Source organism: Haliotis asinina, chromosome 1 (genome assembly GCF_037392515.1).
Source record: "Haliotis asinina isolate JCU_RB_2024 chromosome 1, JCU_Hal_asi_v2, whole genome shotgun sequence".
Lineage (NCBI taxonomy): Eukaryota > Metazoa > Mollusca > Gastropoda > Lepetellida > Haliotidae > Haliotis > Haliotis asinina.
In genome coordinates, this window is record NC_090280.1 from 26,396,213 (window position 1) to 26,403,089 (window position 6,877).

The window sequence follows — 6,877 nt, forward strand, 5'->3', positions numbered from 1 at the left end:
CTCTAACAATCTACACAACCTTCTCAGTCTGTTTCTGAAATTGCTTGACAATACATAGTGACGTTAATGAAGTTTCTCATGCTGACTGACCTCCCAACGGAGTGTATACTTCATAAGCATATTCTCATACTTTCCCATCAGTCGATCGCTGCGTAGCCACAAACACCAGCCTGTCAGAAACCCTATTGTGAAACAGAAAAATACATATTGATATACACTTACAGGGCGTGTGAATACCTTTCAGCATGGAGTTGTAGAGTATAACATAGATTCTGCCCATGGGAACAGATTTCATCATGAATGAAGTACATGCAGTCATTTGCAGATTACCATACATTGTCGATTCCTTGTGATCGCTGATGACCCCAAGCTGACACTGAAGCCGTATTGTAATGGAGGCAGGGTTTTACACAATGCACAAATGTAGAAATGGACACGGACAAAGATCATAGATTGTGAGCCAAACGACATTAAGTAATTAATATCTTTCGTACTAAACTCTCAACAAAAGTAATGAGTTCATGTGATGTATGTAACCAGGGGCGGATACAACTTTTTGAGAAAGTGCTCAACGCACAGTTCATTTTCTGCCGTTTTCAAGAGGATGCAAAGGTCATTTAATGAACTTTCTGGACAAAAGGTAGGGTGCGCCCCCTGCACTGCACAACACAAAATACCACACAGCACAACCCCGCTCCACAATGCCACTTCTTATCACATCACTACACCATACCACGCTGCACAAAACTACACATTATTTTACAGGATCGAATTTCCTGTAATGATACTTGAAATGAGTTACCGTGGTACTCATTACGTGCACTAAACCCCTCCCACCATGATTACGTCTGGATCCACGTCTTATGCAGTAACCCGTGTCAGTTCTCTTCATTTGATGCACCTTTCTCACGTGAAAAGCTAATAAACACGGATGACTTGAGATCTTATTCTCAAACGTTCGTAGCCCTAAGAATTCTTTACTTTGATCGTAGCCGATGTGTTAAGAATGGGTTTAAGAAGTTCGTAGGGCTACGAACGCTTCTAGAATAGCTAGCCTGGTCTGACAGCTGCATTGTTTCCTTATGATAGCGTGCGGTGGTTTCTGATGACTTGCTCATCCACAAGTCTGTAGGACTGTTGTGGTGGTGTGTGTGTGGAGCATGGTGGATGTGAGTGTATAGGACTGTGTTGTGGTGGTGTATGTGGAGCATGGTGGGTGTGAGTATGAAGGACTGTGTTGTGGTGGTGTGTGTAGAGCATGGTGGATGTGAATGTGTAGGACTGGGTTGTGGTGGTGTGTGTGGAGCATGGTGGGTGTGAGTATGAAGGACTGGATTGTGTGTGTAGAGCATGGTGGGTGTGAGTATGAAGGACTGTGTTCTGATGGTGTATGTAGAGCATGGTGGGTGTGAGTATGAAGGACTGGATTGTGTGTGTAGAGCATGGTGGGTGTGAGTATGAAGGACTGTGTTCTGATGGTGTATGTAGAGCATGGTGGGTGTGAGTATGAAGGACTGTGCTGCGGTAGTGTATGTAGAGCATGGTGGGTGTGAGTATGAAGGACTGTGTTGTGGTAGTGTGTGTGGAGCATGGTGGGTGTGAGTATGAAGGACTGTGTTGTGGTGGTGTGTGTAGAGCATGGTGGATGTGAGTGTGTAGGACTGGGTTGTGGTGGTGTGTGTGGAGCATGGTGGGTGTGAGTATGAAGGACTGGATTGTGTGTTTAGAGCATGGTGGGTGTGAGTCTGTAGGACAGTGTTGCGGTAGTGTATGTAGAGCATGGTGGATGTGAGTATGAAGGACTGTGTTCTGATGGTGTATGTAGAGCATGGTGGATGTGAGTGTGTAGGACTGTTGTTGTGGTGGTGTGTGTAGAGCATGATGGATGTGAGTCTGTAGGACTGTGCTGCGGTAGTGTATGTAGAGCATGGTGGATGTGAGTCTGTAGGACTGTGTTGTGGTAGTGTGTGTAGAGCATGGTGGATGTGAGTGTGTAGGACTGGGTTGTTGTGGTGGTGTGTGTAGAGCATGGTGGATGTGAGTGTGTAGGACTGTGTTGTGGTAGTGTGTGTAGAGCATGGTGGATGTGAGTGTGTAGGACTGGGTTGTTGTGGTGGTGTGTGTAGAGCATGGTGGATGTGAGTCTGTAGGACTGTGTTCTGGTAGTGTGTGTAGAGCATGGTGGATGTGAGTATGAAGGACTGTGTTCTGATGGTGTATGTAGAGCATGGTGGATGTGAGTGTGTAGGACTGTTGTTGTGGTGGTGTGTGTAGAGCATGGTAGATGTGAGTGTGTAGGACTGTGCTGCGGTAGTGTATATGGGGCATGGTGGGTGTGAGTCTGTAGGACTGTTGTTGTGGTGGTGTACGTGGGGCATGATGGATGTGAGTCTGTAGGACTGTGTTGCGGTAGTGTATGTAGAGCATGGTGGATGTGAGTGTGTAGGACTGGGTTGTGGTAGTGTGTGTAGAGCATGGTGGATGTGAGTCTGTAGGACTGTGTTGTGGTAGTGTGTGTAGAGCATGGTGGATGTGAGTGTGTAGGACTGGGTTGTTGTGGTGGTGTGTGTAGAGCATGGTGGATGTGAGTGTGTAGGACTGTGCTGCGGTAGTGTGTGTAGAGCATGGTGGATGTGAGTCTGAAGGACTGTTGTTGTGGTGGTGTATATGGGGCATGGTGGATGTGAGTCTGTAGGACTCTGTTCTGATGGTGTGTGTAGAGCATGGTGGATGTGAGTGTGTAGGACTGTTGTTGTGGTAGTGTGTAGGACTGTTGTTGTGGTGGTGTGTGTAGAGCATGATGGACGTGAGTCTGTAGGACTGTGTTGTGGTAGTGTGTGTAGAGCATGGTGGGTGTGAGTATGAAGGACTGTGTTGTGGTAGTGTTTGTAGAGCGTTGTGGATGTGAGTCTGTAGGACTGGGTTGTGGTGGTGTATATGGGACATGGTGGATGTGAGTCTGTAGGACTGTTGTTGTGGTGGTGTACGTGGGGCATGCTGGATGTGAGTCTGAAGGACTGTTGTTGCGGTGGTGTACGTGGGGCATGGTGGATGTGAGTCTGTAGGACTGTGTTGTGGTAGTGTGTGTAGAGCATGGTGGATGTGAGTGTGTAGGACTGGGTTGTTGTGGTGGTGTGTGTAGAGCATGGTGGATGTGAGTGTGTAGGACTGTGTTGTGGTAGTGTGTGTAAAGCATGGTGGATGTGAATCTGTAGGACTGTGTTGTGGTGGTGTATATGGGGCATGGTGTATGTGAGTATGAAGGACTGTGTTGTGGTAGTGTGTGTAGAGCATGGTGGATGTGAGTCTGTGGGAATGTGTTGTGGTGGTGTGTGTAGAGCATGGTGGGTGTGAGTATGAAGGACTGTGTTCTGATGGTGTGTGTAGAGCATGGTGGATGTGAGTCTGTAGGACTGTGTTGTGGTGGTGTGTGTAGAGCATGGTGGGTGTGAGTATGAAGGGCTGGGTTGTGGTGGTGTGTGTGGAGCATGGTGGGTGTGAGTATGAAGGACTGTGTTGTGGTAGTGTGTGTAGAGCATGGTGGATGTGTGTAGGACTGTGTTGTGGTAGTGTGTGTAGAGCATGGTGGATGTGTGTAGGACTGTGTTGTGGTAGTGTGTGTAGAGCCTGGTGGACGTGAGTCTGTTGGACTGTGTTGTTGTAGTGTGTGTAGAGCATGGTGGATGTGAGTGTGTAGGACTGTGTTGTGGTAGTGTGTGTAGAGCATGGTGGATGTGAGTCTGTAGGACTGTGTTCTGATGGTGTGTGTAGAGCATGGTGGATGTGAGTGTGTAGGACTGTTGTCGTGGTAGTGTGTAGGACTGTTGTTGTGGTGGTGTGTGTAGAGCATGGTGGGTGTTAGTCTGTAGGACTGCGCTGCGGTAGTGTGTGTAGAGCGTGGTGGATGTGAGTCTGTAGGACTGTGTTGTGGTGGTGTATATGGGGCATGGTGGATGTGAGTCTGTAGGACTGTGTTGTGGTGGTGTACGTGGGGCATGCTGGATGTGAGTCTGAAGCACTGTGTTGTGGTGGTGTACGTGGGGCATGGTGGATGTGAGTCTGAAGGACTGTTGTTGTGGTGGTGTACGTGGGGCATGCTGGATGTGAGTCTGAAGGACTGTGTTGTGGTGGTGTACGTGGGGCATGGTGGATGTGAGTCTGAAGGACTGTTGTTGTGGTGGTGTACGTGGGGCATGCTGGATGTGAGTCTGAAGGACCGTGTTGCGGTGGTGTGAGTGTGTGTGTGTGTGTGGGGGGGGGGCAGCATGGTGGATGTGAGTCTGTAGGACTGTGTTGTGGTGGTGTGTGGGGGGCACGGTGGATGAGAGTCTGTAGGACTCTGTTGTGGTGGTGTGTGGGGGGCATGGTGGATGTGAGTCTGTAGGACTGTGTTGTGGTGTATGTGGGGCACGGTGTATGTGAGTCTGTAGGACTGTGTTGTGGTGGTGTATGTGGGGCACGGTGGATGTGAGTCTGTAGGACTGTGTTGTGGTGGTGTATGTGGGGCATGGTGGATGTAGGTCTGTAGGACTGTTGTGGTGGTATGTGGGGGGGCATGGTGGACATGTCTGTAGGACTATGTTAAGAATGTTTTAAGGTGTGTATGTGTAGAGCCTGGAGTCTGTAGAAATGTGTTATGGTGGTGGATGTGAATCTGTAGAAATTTGTGGATGAGAAGAGCGTAGTCTATGTGAATCTGAAGGGCTGAGTTATGGCGATGAGTATGGTTGATTTGAGTGTGTTGGATGTGAATAGTAGTAATAGTCAATCTGTAGGAATGAGAATACTGGTGATAGTCAATCTGTAGGAAATAGAATACTGGTGACAATCAATCTGTAGGAATGAGAATACTGGTGATAGTCAATCTGTGGGAATACCAGAGGCACTGTAGGAATGTGTTAGTAGAGACTGTATCAAGTGGAATGTGAGGGGACATGCTTATGGAGTCAGGACTCATCTGATCCCGTACACATGCATCTCTAGGGGGAAATAATTTGTAAACGCAATTGACAAGGACAAGACAAGGAGCCATGTGTCTCATATTTCATGCTACTCTGTTAGTCAAGCTGCTAAATAAACATCTGCTCTCTTAGGAAACATGGCAACAAGCTACAACAGGCCTAGGTAATCCCCATTGTGACAATGCCATATTCATATGAATTCACAGCAGTGTTTAAAGAACGTCATACTCATAAATCATGCACTTGTCAGTTCATGTCTGCAGCTGCAAGGTTCCCTCCTTATATCACTTCCTTCGTGACTTTATGGTGCGGAATTATTGGCTCTCAGTTACAAAGGGCTCTCTTGACACATATCAGTACCTCAACAAGCTCAGGTCCCACGGTACTTTGTAGGTGAAAGAGACTTCACTCCATTGTCATGGTCTCACCATCGTTACAATGAAAATATTGGGTTTCACCCTGTTGTCAAGCTTTCACCATAATGAGATGTAAAGTAAACAGTGTCCTGATAAGGCAGAGGTCTTCCATACTCAGACGGCAAATAACAGGTGTCATTATGAAGAAAAGGTCTCACCATGCTCAGAAGGCAAATAATAGGTGTCACTATGAGGAAGATGCCTCACCATACTCAAAGGGCAAATAACAGGTGTCATCATGAGGTAGAGATCTCCCCATACTCAGAAAGCAAATAACATGTGTCATTATGAGGAAGAGGTCTCACCATACTGAGAAGGCAAAAAACAGGTTTTACTGCATAGACAATGTCTCAATATACTGAGGAGGGAAAAAACAGGTTTTACTTTGAAGAAAAGAACTTACCAAACTTAGAATGGAAATAACAGGTTTTACAGCATAGACAATGTCTCACTACACAGAGAAGGGAAATAACAGGTTTTACAACATAGACAGGATCTCGCTATACTGAGAAGGGAAGTAACAGGTATTACTGCATGAACAAAGTTAAATTATAGTGAGAAGGGAAATAAATGGTTTTACTTTGTAGATAAGGTCATACCCACTGAGAAAGGAAATTTTACTGTCTACGCATGGTCTCACTACATCGAGAAAGGAAATAATAGATTTTACTGTCTAGATGGGCTCTCACCAAACAGAGAAGGAAATAACAGATTTTACTGTCTACACAAGGTCTCACTACACCGAGAAAGGAAATAATAGATTTTACTGTCTAGATAGGCTCTCACCAAACAGAGAAGGAAATAATAGATTTCACTGTCTAGATAGGCTCTCACCAAACAGAGAAGGAAATGATAGATTTTACTGTCTAGATAGGCTCTCACCAAACAGAGAAGGAAATGATAGATTTTACTGTCTAGATAGGCTCTCACCAAACAGAGAAGGAAATAACAGATTTTACTGTCTAGGTAGGCTCTCACCAAACAGAGAAGGAAATAATAGATTTTACTGTCTAGATAGGCTCTCACCAAACAGAGAAGGAAATAACAGATTTTACTGTCTAGATAGGCTCTCACCAAACAGAGAAGGAAATAATAGATTTTACAGTCTAGATAGGCTCTCACCAAACAGAGAAGGAAATAATAGATTTTACTGTCAAGACAAGGTCTCACCCCTCCGAGAAGGGAAGTAACGGGTTTTACTGTTATTACTGTGAAGACAAGATCCCACCACACTAAGATGGGAAATCTATTTCATACACAAGTTCTCACCTTTGGAAAATAATGGGATTCTTGGATAAATCAAAAGTTTAAACACTGTCATAATCCAGTGTAAGTTTCATTTGTTTAAACAAGTGAGTTTTCATATGCCAAATTTTGCAATATTCCAGCTATACTAACATCAGGGACACCAGAAATGTGCTTCACACATAACACCAATGTGGGGAACTGAATGCAGGTCTCTGTCGCAACAAATTCATGCTTTAACCACTAGGCTACTCC